The sequence below is a fragment of the Amia ocellicauda genome, unplaced genomic scaffold (assembly GCF_036373705.1).
Source record: "Amia ocellicauda isolate fAmiCal2 unplaced genomic scaffold, fAmiCal2.hap1 HAP1_SCAFFOLD_212, whole genome shotgun sequence".
Lineage (NCBI taxonomy): Eukaryota > Metazoa > Chordata > Actinopteri > Amiiformes > Amiidae > Amia > Amia ocellicauda.
This window is the reverse complement of record NW_027102775.1, coordinates 57501-72500: the sequence shown is the minus strand read 5'-3', so window position 1 is coordinate 72500 and position 15000 is coordinate 57501.

The window sequence follows — 15000 nt, the reverse complement described above, 5'->3', positions numbered from 1 at the left end:
CTTTCCTCCAGCAAGTGCCCTTAGCTCAGTTTTGACCTCTCTCATTGCACTAAGTGTCTTCAAAAACCCAGTTCCTGTATTTCCCCCGGCACCGTAGAGAAATGCTGACAGCCTGGAACACTGTGGCGGCTGCACACGGCACTCCCATGCCCGCCGCGAGCAGCCTAGCCCCGCCTCAGACCCGCGAGAACCGCCCATCGGCACACGGCCCGCTGTGCGCCCGAGCCGTTTGGTGTAAAAACTGTCCAAAAGTGGTTTCGACCACTTAGGAACATCGTAGAGACTCGAAATAAAAAGGATTTTGTTGGAAAAGCGATTCTGAGGAAGGCTGTGTTAAAATTAATTTCGGGAAATGTCGTTTACCCCCCCCCAAATGGCTCCGAAGTACCCCCCCCCCACCCCCCCCCTAAAAAACCGTGTTCCGGGGGTTTTTCGAGAAAACAAACACACGGGGTATATAGAGGGGACTGAGACGAATCGAATGACGTGCTTTGCAAAGAAATCGGGGGCTCACAGCCCCCCCAGGAGAGGTTCAAAAGTCGGAGGACTGGTCACCTAACTCCCATTGAAGTCAATGGGGGAAAAATGAAAACTGTCAAAAAGGCTTAAAATGGTTCAAAAACCCACTGGGGCAGTAGATAATCATCCTATTTGAATTTTAAAAGTCTTAGTTTGGCGAAAAAATACCTTTTAATAATTGTTTTAGGGGTCAGAAAAATCAGCTCCGGCTGCCTGGTCACCTAGGGGAGATAGAAAATTTTTCTAAGTTTTTCACTCGGCCGCCTGGTCCCCTAACTCGAAAATTTTAAAGTGCTCCCATCGGTCCCGGGATAGGGTGGCTGATAGCTGGGAGCCCCCTGAGCACTGCCCCGGTGTTAGTTTTCGGAGAAATGCCCCCGTTGATTTGTTATGATTTTTTTTCCGCCGGCCGCCTGGTCGCCCTAATGCAAAGTCAATGGGAGTGAGGAGATAGAAAATTTTTCAAAGTTTTTCACTCGGCCGCCTGGTCCCCTAACTCGAAAATTTTAAAGTGCTCCCATCGGTCCCGGGATAGGGTGGCTGATAGCTGGGAGCCCCCTGAGCACTGCCCCGGTGTTAGTTTTCGGAGAAATGCCTCCGTTGATTTGTTATGATTTTTTTTCCGCCGGCCGCCTGGTCGCCCTAATGTAAAGTCAATGGGAGTGAGGAGATAGAAAATTTTTCAAAGTTTTTCACCCGGCCACAAACGACTCCAAAACACACTGGGGCTGTGGCTGGGACTCTCACCAGGACTGCCCCCTACTTTATTTATGGATTAAAAAGCATTCTATATTAATTTTTCGATTTTTGGGACCCGGGACGCCTGGTCACCTAACTCCCCTTCTATCCCTATGGGGGGGGACGGGGACATCGAAAACGCTCCCATCGCTGCCGAGGCACGCTGCGGGGACTCTCCCTACCATCGCCCCATGCTTCCTTTGAAGAATATATGACGTTTTTCAATTTTCACCGACATTTGAAAATCAAAACTTCAGAACATTTCATAGTTATTCTCAATGGGTTGTCTAGGGGCACACATCTCTAAACTGGGGGAAATGCTCAAAATGATTAAAAAGAAAAACAATGCCCCCAGACCCGGGGGGCTGATAGCTGGGAGCCCCCTGAGCACAGCCCCGGTGTTAGTTTCTGGAGAAATGCCCCCGTTGATTTGTTATGATTTTTTTTCCGCCGGCCGCCTGGTCGCCCTAATGCAAAGTCAATGGGAGTGAGGAGATAGAATATTTTTCAAAGTTTTTCACTCGGCCGTCTGGTCCCCTGACTCGAAAATTTTAAAGTGCTCCCATCGGTCCCAGGGTAGGGTGGCTGATAGCTGGGAGCCCCCTGAGCACTGCCCCGGTGTTAGTTTCTGGAGAAATGCCCCCGTTGATTTGTTATGATTTTTTTTCCGCCGGCCGCCTGGTCGCCCTAATGCAAAGTCAATGGGAGTGAGGAGATAGAATATTTTTCAAAGTTTTTCACTCGGCCGTCTGGTCCCCTGACTCGAAAATTTTAAAGTGCTCCCATCGGTCCCAGGGTAGGGTGGCTGATAGCTGGGAGCCCCCTGAGCACTGCCCCGGTGTTAGTTTCTGGAGAAATGCCCCCGTTGATTTGTTATGATTTTTTTTCCGCCGGCCGCCTGGTCGCCCTAATGCAAAGTCAATGGGAGTGAGGAGATAGAATATTTTTCAAAGTTTTTCACTCGGCCGTCTGGTCCCCTGACTCGAAAATTTTAAAGTGCTCCCATCGGTCCCAGGGTAGGGTGGCTGATAGCTGGGAGCCCCCTGAGCACTGCCCCGGTGTTAGTTTCTGGAGAAATGCCCCCGTTGATTTGTTATGATTTTTTTTCCGCCGGCCGCCTGGTCGCCCTAATGCAAAGTCAATGGGAGTGAGGAGATAGAATATTTTTCAAAGTTTTTCACTCGGCCGTCTGGTCCCCTGACTCGAAAATTTTAAAGTGCTCCCATCGGTCCCAGGGTAGGGTGGCTGATAGCTGGGAGCCCCCTGAGCACTGCCCCGGTGTTAGTTTCTGGAGAAATGCCCCCGTTGATTTGTTATGATTTTTTTTCCGCCGGCCGCCTGGTCGCCCTAATGCAAAGTCAATGGGAGTGAGGAGATAGAATATTTTTCAAAGTTTTTCACTCGGCCGTCTGGTCCCCTGACTCGAAAATTTTAAAGTGCTCCCATCGGTCCCAGGGTAGGGTGGCTGATAGCTGGGAGCCCCCTGAGCACAGCCCCGGTGTTAGTTTCTGGAGAAATGCCCCCGTTGATTTGTTATGATTTTTTTTCCGCCGGCCGCCTGGTCGCCCTAATGCAAAGTCAATGGGAGTGAGGAGATAGAATATTTTTCAAAGTTTTTCACTCGGCCGTCTGGTCCCCTGACTCGAAAATTTTAAAGTGCTCCCATCGGTCCCGGGATAGGGTGGCTGATAGCTGGGAGCCTCCTGAGCACTGCCCCGGTGTTAGTTTCTGGAGAACTGCCCCCGTTGATTTGTTATGATCCGTAGTTGCCGGCCGGCCGCCCGGCATTGCTCTATCGGATGGAGCGTGGGCTGGCTATGGGAGATTTAGCGATTTTCGGAACCGGCCCCGATGGCCCCCCAAACCGGGTGGCCACGAGGTGGGACCCCCCTGAGCACTGCCCCGGTGTTAGTTTTCCGAGAAATGCCCCCGTTGATTTGTTATGATCCGTAGTTGCCGGCCGGCCGCCCGGCATTGCTCTATCGGATGGAGCGTGGGCTGGCTATGGGAGATTTAGCGATTTTCGGAACCGGCCCCGATCGCCCCCCAAACCGGGTGGCCACGAGGTGGGACCCCCCTGAGCACTGCCCCGGTGTTAGTTTTCGGAGAAATGCCCCCGTTGATTTGTTATGATCCGTAGTTGCCGGCCGGCCGCCCGGCATTGCTCTATCGGATGGAGCGTGGGCTGGCTATGGGAGATTTAGCGATTTTCGGAACCGGCCCCGATCGCCCCCCAAACCGGGTGGCCACGAGGTGGGACCCCCCTGAGCACTGCCCCGGTGTTAGTTTTCGGAGAAATGCCCCCGTTGATTTGTTATGATCCGTAGTTGCCGGCCGGCCGCCCGGCATTGCTCTATCGGATGGAGCGTGGGCTGGCTATGGGAGATTTAGCGATTTTCGGAACCGGCCCCGATCGCCCCCCAAACCGGGTGGCCACGAGGTGGGACCCCCCTGAGCACTGCCCCGGTGTTAGTTTTCGGAGAAATGCCCCCGTTGATTTGTTATGATCCGTAGTTGCCGGCCGGCCGCCCGGCATTGCTCTATCGGATGGAGCGTGGGCTGGCTATGGGAGATTTAGCGATTTTCGGAACCGGCCCCGATCGCCCCCCAAACCGGGTGGCCACGAGGTGGGACCCCCCTGAGCACTGCCCCGGTGTTAGTTTTCGGAGAAATGCCCCCGTTGATTTGTTACGATTATTTTTCGCCCAGGCGATGTGCCTTTTCATTTTGTTTTGCACTTTCCTTCATTCCTTGGTGCATGCTACCATCTAACGGACACATTTCGGTACTGCAGTTTGAAAGTAATTTCCCCGTCTAGGGATCTCTCAATGCCCTGGGCTGCGAAAGGAGGGCAAGGACACCCTATGTTCTCATGAGTGCAAAGCCCCCCCGGCTTCAAGGCATTCCAAAAGGAAAACCGGAGACACTGCTGTACACACACACACACACACACACACACACACACACACACACACACACACAGAGAGAGAGAGAGAGAGAGAGAGAGAGAGAGAGATAGAGAGAGAGTAGTCACACAGTGGAATAAACTCCCCAGCGATGTGGTAGAAGCTGAAAGTTGGGGAACATTGTGATGGTCTATATTTCTTGGCAGATAATAAAAGATGCTCTTATCATGCCTCCGTTGATGTGTTATGATCCATAGGTTGCCGGCCGCCCGGCATTGCTCTGATCGGATGGACCGTGGGCTGCCTATGGCAGAGTATGGGCGATTCTTCAGCCGGCCCCGATGGCCCCCCAAACCGGGTGGCCACGAGGTGGGACCCCCCTGAGCACTGCCCCGGTGTTAGTTTTCGGAGAAATGCCCCCGTTGATTTGTTATGATCCGTAGTTGCCGGCCGGCCGCCCGGCATTGCTCTATCGGATGGAGCGTGGGCTGGCTATGGGAGATTTAGCGATTTTCGGAACCGGCCCCGATCGCCCCCCAAACCGGGTGGCCACGAGGTGGGACCCCCCTGAGCACTGCCCCGGTGTTAGTTTTCGGAGAAATGCCCCCGTTGATTTCTTATGATCCGTAGTTGCCGGCCGGCCGCCCGGCATTGCTCTATCGGATGGAGCGTGGGCTGGCTATGGGAGATTTAGCGATTTTCGGAACCGGCCCCGATCGCCCCCCAAACCGGGTGGCCACGAGGTGGGACCCCCCTGAGCACTGCCCCGGTGTTAGTTTTCGGAGAAATGCCCCCGTTGATTTGTTACGATTATTTTTCGCCCAGGCGATGTGCCTTTTCATTTTGTTTTGCACTTTCCTTCATTCCTTGGTGCATGCTGCCATCTAACGGACACATTTCGGTACTGCAGTTTGAAAGTAATTTCCCCGTCTAGGGATCTCTCTCTCGTCTAGGGACACTGCTGTACACACACACACACACACACACACACACACACACACACACACACACACACACACACACAGTGAGAGAGAGGGAGAGATAGAGAGAGAGAGAGGTGGAGAGGGAGAGAGAGGTGGAGATAGAGAGATGGAGATAGAGATGGAGATAGAGAGAGATGGAGATAGAGAGAGAGATGGAGATGGAGAGAGAGATGGTGATAGAGAGATAGAGATAGAGAGAGAGATGGTGATAGAGAGATGGAGATAGAGAGAGAGATGGTGATAGAGAGATGGAGATAGAGAGAGAGATGGTGACAGAGAGAGAGTCGTCACACTCTGGAACAAACTCCCCAGAAGCTGAAAGTTGGGGAACATTATGATGATCTTTATTTCTTGGCAGATAATAAATGATGATCTTACAGAGGGCGACTTACAACACCAGTGCAAACATACAGCGAAGGACAAGGCATCAATCGCGACAGAATCCCTTGAGTTAAAGCAGCAGATTCAGAATAACACACGTCAAAACAGACTGGAGACTAAAACGAGCACGAAAGGTGTCGAATATGTGGCCTCCTCTCGCTTGTAAACTCTCTCGTGTTCCTGTCGATGGGGTCGGCGGCTCGGGGCAGCGGCCTAGCAGCAGCAGGCAGGCCACCCGGCTGCCTGGGGCTGACCTCCGGGGCAGGCAGGCAGGCAGACCTCCAGGGCAGGCAGGCAGGCAGGCAGGCAGACCTCCAGGGCTAACAGGCTGACCTCCAGGGCTGGCAGGCTGACCTCCAGGGCTGGAAGGCAGGATGGCAGACCTCCAGGGCAGGCAGGCAGGCAGGCAGGCAGGCAGGCAGACCTCCAGGGCTGGCAGGGAGACCTCCAGGGCTGGCAGGCAGGCAGGCAGGGCTGTGTGGCTGGGGAGGGCAGGCTGGCAGGCAGGTAGGCCGTGCTGCTGCCAGGGCTGGAAGGCTGACCTCCAGGGCAGGCAGGCAGGCAGACCTCCAGGGCAGGCAGGCAGGTAGGCCGTGCTGCTGCCAGGGCTGGCAGGCTGACCTCCAGGGCAGGCAGGCAGGCAGGCAGACCTCCAGGGCTGGCAGGCTGACCTCCAGGGCAGGCAGGCAGGCAGGCAGGCAGACCTCCAGGGCTAACAGGCTGACCTCCAGGGCTGGCAGGCTGACCTCCAGGGCTGGAAGGCAGGATGGCAGACCTCCAGGGCAGGCAGGCAGGCAGGCAGGCAGGCAGGCAGACCTCCAGGGCTGGCAGGGAGACCTCCAGGGCTGGCAGGCAGGCAGGCAGGGCTGTGTGGCTGGGGAGGGCAGGCTGGCAGGCAGGTAGGCCGTGCTGCTGCCAGGGCTGGAAGGCTGACCTCCAGGGCAGGCAGGCAGGCAGACCTCCAGGGCAGGCAGGCAGGTAGGCCGTGCTGCTGCCAGGGCTGGCAGGCTGACCTCCAGGGCAGGCAGGCAGGCAGGCAGACCTCCAGGGCTGGCAGGCTGACCTCCAGGGCAGGCAGGCAGGCAGGCAGGCAGACCTCCAGGGCTAACAGGCTGACCTCCAGGGCTGGCAGGCTGACCTCCAGGGCTGGAAGGCAGGATGGCAGACCTCCAGGGCAGGCAGGCAGGCAGGCAGGCAGGCAGGCAGACCTCCAGGGCTGGCAGGGAGACCTCCAGGGCTGGCAGGCAGGCAGGCAGGGCTGTGTGGCTGGGGAGGGCAGGCTGGCAGGCAGGTAGGCCGTGCTGCTGCCAGGGCTGGAAGGCTGACCTCCAGGGCAGGCAGGCAGGCAGACCTCCAGGGCAGGCAGGCAGGTAGGCCGTGCTGCTGCCAGGGCTGGCAGGCTGACCTCCAGGGCAGGCAGGCAGGCAGGCAGACCTCCAGGGCTGGCAGGCTGACCTCCAGGGCAGGCAGGCAGGCAGGCAGGCAGACCTCCAGGGCTAACAGGCTGACCTCCAGGGCTGGCAGGCTGACCTCCAGGGCTGGAAGGCAGGATGGCAGACCTCCAGGGCAGGCAGGCAGGCAGGCAGGCAGGCAGGCAGACCTCCAGGGCTGGCAGGGAGACCTCCAGGGCTGGCAGGCAGGCAGGCAGGGCTGTGTGGCTGGGGAGGGCAGGCTGGCAGGCAGGTAGGCCGTGCTGCTGCCAGGGCTGGAAGGCTGACCTCCAGGGCAGGCAGGCAGGCAGACCTCCAGGGCAGGCAGGCAGGTAGGCCGTGCTGCTGCCAGGGCTGGCAGGCAGACCTCCAGGGCTAACAGGCTGACCTCCAGGGCAGGCAGGCAGACCTCCAGGGCAGGCAGTGCTGCTACCAGGGCTGGATAGCAGACCTCCAGGGCAGGCAGGCAGACCTCCAGGGCAGGCAGGCAGACCTCCAGGGCAGGCAGGCAGACCTCCAGGGCTGGATAGCAGACCTCCAGGGCTAACAGGCTGACCTCCAGGGCTAACAGGCAGGCAGGCAGACCTCCAGGGCTGGATAGCAGACCTCCAGGGCTAACAGGCTGACCTCCAGGGCTAACAGGCAGGCAGGCAGACCTCCAGGGCTGGAAGGCAGACCTCCAGGGCAGGCAGGCAGACCTCCAGGGCTGGATAGCAGACCTCCAGGGCTAACAGGCAGGCAGGCAGACCTCCAGGGCTGGATAGCAGACCTCCAGGGCAGGCAGTGCTGCTGCCAGGGCAGGCAGGCAGACCTCCAGGGCTGGATAGCAGACCTCCAGGGCAGGCAGTGCTGCTACCAGGGCTGGATAGCAGACCTCCAGGGCTAACAGGCAGGCAGGCAGACCTCCAGGGCTGGAAGGCAGACCTCCAGGGCAGGCAGGCAGACCTCCAGGGCTGGATAGCAGACCTCCAGGGCTAACAGGCAGGCAGGCAGACCTCCAGGGCTGGATAGCAGACCTCCAGGGCAGGCAGTGCTGCTGCCAGGGCAGGCAGGCAGACCTCCAGGGCTGGATAGCAGACCTCCAGGGCAGGCAGTGCTGCTACCAGGGCTGGATAGCAGACCTCCAGGGCTGGATAGCAGACCTCCAGGGCAGGCAGGCAGACCTCCAGGGCTGGATAGCAGACCTCCAGGGCAGGCAGGCAGACCTCCAGGGCAGGCAGGCAGACCTCCAGGGCTAACAGGCTGACCTCCAGGGCAGGCAGGCAGACCTCCAGGGCTGGATAGCAGACCTCCAGGGCTAACAGGCAGACCTCCAGGGCTGGCAGGCTGACCTCCAGGGCAGGCAGTGCTGCTGCCAGGGCAGGCAGGCAGACCTCCAGGGCAGGCAGTGCTGCTGCCAGGGCAGGCAGGCAGACCTCCAGGGCTAACAGGCAGGCAGGCAGACCTCCAGGGCTGGATAGCAGACCTCCAGGGCAGGCAGGCAGACCTCCAGGGCAGGCAGGCAGACCTCCAGGGCTGGATAGCAGACCTCCAGGGCTAACAGGCAGACCTCCAGGGCTGGCAGGCTGACCTCCAGGGCAGGCAGTGCTGCTGCCAGGGCAGGCAGGCAGACCTCCAGGGCAGGCAGTGCTGCTGCCAGGGCAGGCAGGCAGACCTCCAGGGCTAACAGGCAGGCAGACAGACCTCCAGGGCAGGCAGGCAGACCTCCAGGGCTAACAGGCTGACCTCCAGGGCAGGCAGGCAGACCTCCAGGGCAGGCAGTGCTGCTACCAGGGCTGGATAGCAGACCTCCAGGGCAGGCAGTGCTGCTACCAGGGCTGGATAGCAGACCTCCAGGGCTAACAGGCTGACCTCCAGGGCTGGATAGCAGACCTCCAGGGCTAACAGGCAGACCTCCAGGGCTGGCAGGCTGACCTCCAGGGCTGGAAGGCAGGATGGCAGACCTCCAGGGCAGGCAGGCAGGCAGGCAGGCAGGCAGGCAGACCTCCAGGGCTGGCAGGGAGACCTCCAGGGCTGGCAGGCAGGCAGGCAGGGCTGTGTGGCTGGGGAGGGCAGGCTGGCAGGCAGGTAGGCCGTGCTGCTGCCAGGGCTGGAAGGCTGACCTCCAGGGCAGGCAGGCAGGCAGACCTCCAGGGCAGGCAGGCAGGTAGGCCGTGCTGCTGCCAGGGCTGGCAGGCTGACCTCCAGGGCAGGCAGGCAGGCAGGCAGACCTCCAGGGCTGGCAGGCTGACCTCCAGGGCAGGCAGGCAGGCAGGCAGGCAGACCTCCAGGGCTAACAGGCTGACCTCCAGGGCTGGCAGGCTGACCTCCAGGGCTGGAAGGCAGGATGGCAGACCTCCAGGGCAGGCAGGCAGGCAGGCAGGCAGGCAGGCAGACCTCCAGGGCTGGCAGGGAGACCTCCAGGGCTGGCAGGCAGGCAGGCAGGGCTGTGTGGCTGGGGAGGGCAGGCTGGCAGGCAGGTAGGCCGTGCTGCTGCCAGGGCTGGAAGGCTGACCTCCAGGGCAGGCAGGCAGGCAGACCTCCAGGGCAGGCAGGCAGGTAGGCCGTGCTGCTGCCAGGGCTGGCAGGCTGACCTCCAGGGCAGGCAGGCAGGCAGGCAGACCTCCAGGGCTGGCAGGCTGACCTCCAGGGCAGGCAGGCAGGCAGGCAGGCAGACCTCCAGGGCTAACAGGCTGACCTCCAGGGCTGGCAGGCTGACCTCCAGGGCTGGAAGGCAGGATGGCAGACCTCCAGGGCAGGCAGGCAGGCAGGCAGGCAGGCAGGCAGACCTCCAGGGCTGGCAGGGAGACCTCCAGGGCTGGCAGGCAGGCAGGCAGGGCTGTGTGGCTGGGGAGGGCAGGCTGGCAGGCAGGTAGGCCGTGCTGCTGCCAGGGCTGGAAGGCTGACCTCCAGGGCAGGCAGGCAGGCAGACCTCCAGGGCAGGCAGGCAGGTAGGCCGTGCTGCTGCCAGGGCTGGCAGGCTGACCTCCAGGGCAGGCAGGCAGGCAGGCAGACCTCCAGGGCTGGCAGGCTGACCTCCAGGGCAGGCAGGCAGGCAGGCAGGCAGACCTCCAGGGCTAACAGGCTGACCTCCAGGGCTGGCAGGCTGACCTCCAGGGCTGGAAGGCAGGATGGCAGACCTCCAGGGCAGGCAGGCAGGCAGGCAGGCAGGCAGGCAGACCTCCAGGGCTGGCAGGGAGACCTCCAGGGCTGGCAGGCAGGCAGGCAGGGCTGTGTGGCTGGGGAGGGCAGGCTGGCAGGCAGGTAGGCCGTGCTGCTGCCAGGGCTGGAAGGCTGACCTCCAGGGCAGGCAGGCAGGCAGACCTCCAGGGCAGGCAGGCAGGTAGGCCGTGCTGCTGCCAGGGCTGGCAGGCAGACCTCCAGGGCTAACAGGCTGACCTCCAGGGCAGGCAGGCAGACCTCCAGGGCAGGCAGTGCTGCTACCAGGGCTGGATAGCAGACCTCCAGGGCAGGCAGGCAGACCTCCAGGGCAGGCAGGCAGACCTCCAGGGCAGGCAGGCAGACCTCCAGGGCTGGATAGCTGACCTCCAGGGCTAACAGGCAGACCTCCAGGGCTGGCAGGCTGACCTCCAGGGCAGGCAGTGCTGCTGCCAGGGCAGGCAGGCAGACCTCCAGGGCTAACAGGCAGGCAGGCAGACCTCCAGGGCTGGATAGCAGACCTCCAGGGCTAACAGGCTGACCTCCAGGCCAGGCAGTGCTGCTGCCAGGGCAGGCAGGCAGACCTCCAGGGCAGGCAGTGCTGCTACCAGGGCAGGCAGTGCTGCTACCAGGGCTGGAAGGCAGACCTCCAGGGCTAACAGGCAGACCTCCAGGGCAGGCAGGCAGACCTCCAGGGCAGGCAGGCAGACCTCCAGGGCTGGATAGCTGACCTCCAGGGCTAACAGGCAGACCTCCAGGGCTGGCAGGCTGACCTCCAGGGCAGGCAGTGCTGCTGCCAGGGCAGGCAGGCAGACCTCCAGGGCTAACAGGCAGGCAGGCAGACCTCCAGGGCTGGATAGCAGACCTCCAGGGCTAACAGGCAGGCAGGCAGACCTCCAGGGCTGGATAGCAGACCTCCAGGGCTAACAGGCTGACCTCCAGGGCTAACAGGCAGGCAGGCAGACCTCCAGGGCTGGATAGCAGACCTCCAGGGCTAACAGGCTGACCTCCAGGCCAGGCAGTGCTGCTGCCAGGGCAGGCAGGCAGACCTCCAGGGCAGGCAGTGCTGCTACCAGGGCAGGCAGTGCTGCTACCAGGGCTGGAAGGCAGACCTCCAGGGCTAACAGGCAGACCTCCAGGGCAGGCAGGCAGACCTCCAGGGCAGGCAGGCAGACCTCCAGGGCTGGATAGCTGACCTCCAGGGCTAACAGGCAGACCTCCAGGGCTGGCAGGCTGACCTCCAGGGCAGGCAGTGCTGCTGCCAGGGCAGGCAGGCAGACCTCCAGGGCTAACAGGCAGGCAGGCAGACCTCCAGGGCTGGATAGCAGACCTCCAGGGCTAACAGGCAGGCAGGCAGACCTCCAGGGCTAACAGGCAGACCTCCAGGGCAGGCAGGCAGACCTCCAGGGCAGGCAGGCAGACCTCCAGGGCTGGATAGCAGACCTCCAGGGCTAACAGGCAGACCTCCAGGGCTGGCAGGCTGACCTCCAGGGCAGGCAGTGCTGCTACCAGGGCAGGCAGTGCTGCTACCAGGGCTGGATAGCTGACCTCCAGGGCTAACAGGCAGACCTCCAGGGCAGGCAGGCAGACCTCCAGGGCAGGCAGTGCTGCTACCAGGGCTGGATAGCAGACCTCCAGGGCTAACAGGCAGACCTCCAGGGCTGGAAGGCAGGCAGTGCTGCTACCAGGGCAGGCAGGCTGTCCTCCAGGGCAGGCAGGCAGACCTCCAGGGCAGGCAGTGCTGCTACCAGGGCTGGATAGCAGACCTCCAGGGCAGGCAGGCAGACCTCCAGGGCTAACAGGCTGACCTCCAGGGCAGGCAGGCAGACCTCCAGGGCAGGCAGTGCTGCTACCAGGGCTGGATAGCAGACCTCCAGGGCAGGCAGGCAGACCTCCAGGGCAGGCAGGCAGACCTCCAGGGCAGGCAGGCAGACCTCCAGGGCTGGATAGCAGACCTCCAGGGCTAACAGGCTGACCTCCAGGGCTAACAGGCAGGCAGGCAGACCTCCAGGGCTGGATAGCAGACCTCCAGGGCTAACAGGCAGGCAGGCAGACCTCCAGGGCTAACAGGCAGACCTCCAGGGCAGGCAGGCAGACCTCCAGGGCAGGCAGGCAGACCTCCAGGGCTGGATAGCAGACCTCCAGGGCTAACAGGCAGACCTCCAGGGCTGGCAGGCTGACCTCCAGGGCAGGCAGTGCTGCTACCAGGGCAGGCAGTGCTGCTACCAGGGCTGGATAGCTGACCTCCAGGGCTAACAGGCAGACCTCCAGGGCAGGCAGGCAGACCTCCAGGGCAGGCAGTGCTGCTACCAGGGCTGGATAGCAGACCTCCAGGGCTAACAGGCAGACCTCCAGGGCTGGAAGGCAGGCAGTGCTGCTACCAGGGCAGGCAGGCTGTCCTCCAGGGCAGGCAGGCAGACCTCCAGGGCAGGCAGTGCTGCTACCAGGGCTGGATAGCAGACCTCCAGGGCAGGCAGGCAGACCTCCAGGGCTAACAGGCTGACCTCCAGGGCAGGCAGGCAGACCTCCAGGGCAGGCAGTGCTGCTACCAGGGCTGGATAGCAGACCTCCAGGGCAGGCAGGCAGACCTCCAGGGCAGGCAGGCAGACCTCCAGGGCAGGCAGGCAGACCTCCAGGGCTGGATAGCAGACCTCCAGGGCTAACAGGCTGACCTCCAGGGCTAACAGGCAGGCAGGCAGACCTCCAGGGCTGGATAGCAGACCTCCAGGGCTAACAGGCAGGCAGGCAGACCTCCAGGGCTAACAGGCAGACCTCCAGGGCAGGCAGGCAGACCTCCAGGGCAGGCAGGCAGACCTCCAGGGCTGGATAGCAGACCTCCAGGGCTAACAGGCAGACCTCCAGGGCTGGCAGGCTGACCTCCAGGGCAGGCAGTGCTGCTACCAGGGCAGGCAGTGCTGCTACCAGGGCTGGATAGCTGACCTCCAGGGCTAACAGGCAGACCTCCAGGGCAGGCAGGCAGACCTCCAGGGCAGGCAGTGCTGCTACCAGGGCTGGATAGCAGACCTCCAGGGCTAACAGGCAGACCTCCAGGGCTGGAAGGCAGGCAGTGCTGCTACCAGGGCAGGCAGGCTGTCCTCCAGGGCAGGCAGGCAGACCTCCAGGGCAGGCAGTGCTGCTACCAGGGCTGGATAGCAGACCTCCAGGGCAGGCAGGCAGACCTCCAGGGCTAACAGGCTGACCTCCAGGGCAGGCAGGCAGACCTCCAGGGCAGGCAGTGCTGCTACCAGGGCTGGATAGCAGACCTCCAGGGCAGGCAGGCAGACCTCCAGGGCAGGCAGGCAGACCTCCAGGGCAGGCAGGCAGACCTCCAGGGCTGGATAGCAGACCTCCAGGGCTAACAGGCTGACCTCCAGGGCTAACAGGCAGGCAGGCAGACCTCCAGGGCTGGATAGCAGACCTCCAGGGCTAACAGGCAGGCAGGCAGACCTCCAGGGCTAACAGGCAGACCTCCAGGGCAGGCAGGCAGACCTCCAGGGCAGGCAGGCAGACCTCCAGGGCTGGATAGCAGACCTCCAGGGCTAACAGGCAGACCTCCAGGGCTGGCAGGCTGACCTCCAGGGCAGGCAGTGCTGCTACCAGGGCAGGCAGTGCTGCTACCAGGGCTGGATAGCTGACCTCCAGGGCTAACAGGCAGACCTCCAGGGCAGGCAGGCAGACCTCCAGGGCAGGCAGTGCTGCTACCAGGGCTGGATAGCAGACCTCCAGGGCTAACAGGCAGACCTCCAGGGCTGGAAGGCAGGCAGTGCTGCTACCAGGGCAGGCAGGCTGTCCTCCAGGGCAGGCAGGCAGACCTCCAGGGCAGGCAGTGCTGCTACCAGGGCTGGATAGCAGACCTCCAGGGCAGGCAGGCAGACCTCCAGGGCTAACAGGCTGACCTCCAGGGCAGGCAGGCAGACCTCCAGGGCAGGCAGTGCTGCTACCAGGGCTGGATAGCAGACCTCCAGGGCAGGCAGGCAGACCTCCAGGGCAGGCAGGCAGACCTCCAGGGCAGGCAGGCAGACCTCCAGGGCTGGATAGCAGACCTCCAGGGCTAACAGGCTGACCTCCAGGGCTAACAGGCAGGCAGGCAGACCTCCAGGGCTGGATAGCAGACCTCCAGGGCTAACAGGCTGACCTCCAGGCCAGGCAGTGCTGCTACCAGGGCAGGCAGGCAGACCTCCAGGGCAGGCAGTGCTGCTGCCAGGGCAGGCAGGCAGACCTCCAGGGCTGGATAGCAGACCTCCAGGGCTAACAGGCAGACCTCCAGGGCTGGATAGCAGACCTCCAGGGCAGGCAGTGCTGCTACCAGGGCAGGCAGTGCTGCTGCCAGGGCAGGCAGGCAGACCTCCAGGGCAGGCAGTGCTGCTACCAGGGCTGGATAGCAGACCTCCAGGGCTGGATGGCAGGCAGGCAGACCTCCAGGGCTGGATAGCAGACCTCCAGGGCTAACAGGCAGACCTCCAGGGCAGGCAGGCAGACCTCCAGGGCAGGCAGGCAGACCTCCAGGGCTGGATAGCAGACCTCCAGGGCAGGCAGTGCTGCTACCAGGGCTGGATAGCAGACCTCCAGGGCAGGATAGCAGACCTCCAGGGCTGGATGGCAGGCAGGCAGACCTCCAGGGCAGGCAGGCAGACCTCCAGGGCTGGATAGCAGACCTCCAGGGCTAACAGGCAGGCAGGCAGACCTCCAGGGCTGGATAGCAGACCTCCAGGGCTAACAGGCAGGCAGGCAGACCTCCAGGGCTGGATAGCAGACCTCCAGGGCAGGCAGTGCTGCTACCAGGGCAGGCAGTGCTGCTACCAGGGCTGGAAGGCAGACCTCCAGGGCAGGCAGTGCTGCTACCAGGGCTGGATAGCAGACCTCCAGGGCTGGATAGCAGACCTCCAGGGCAGGCAGGCAGACCTC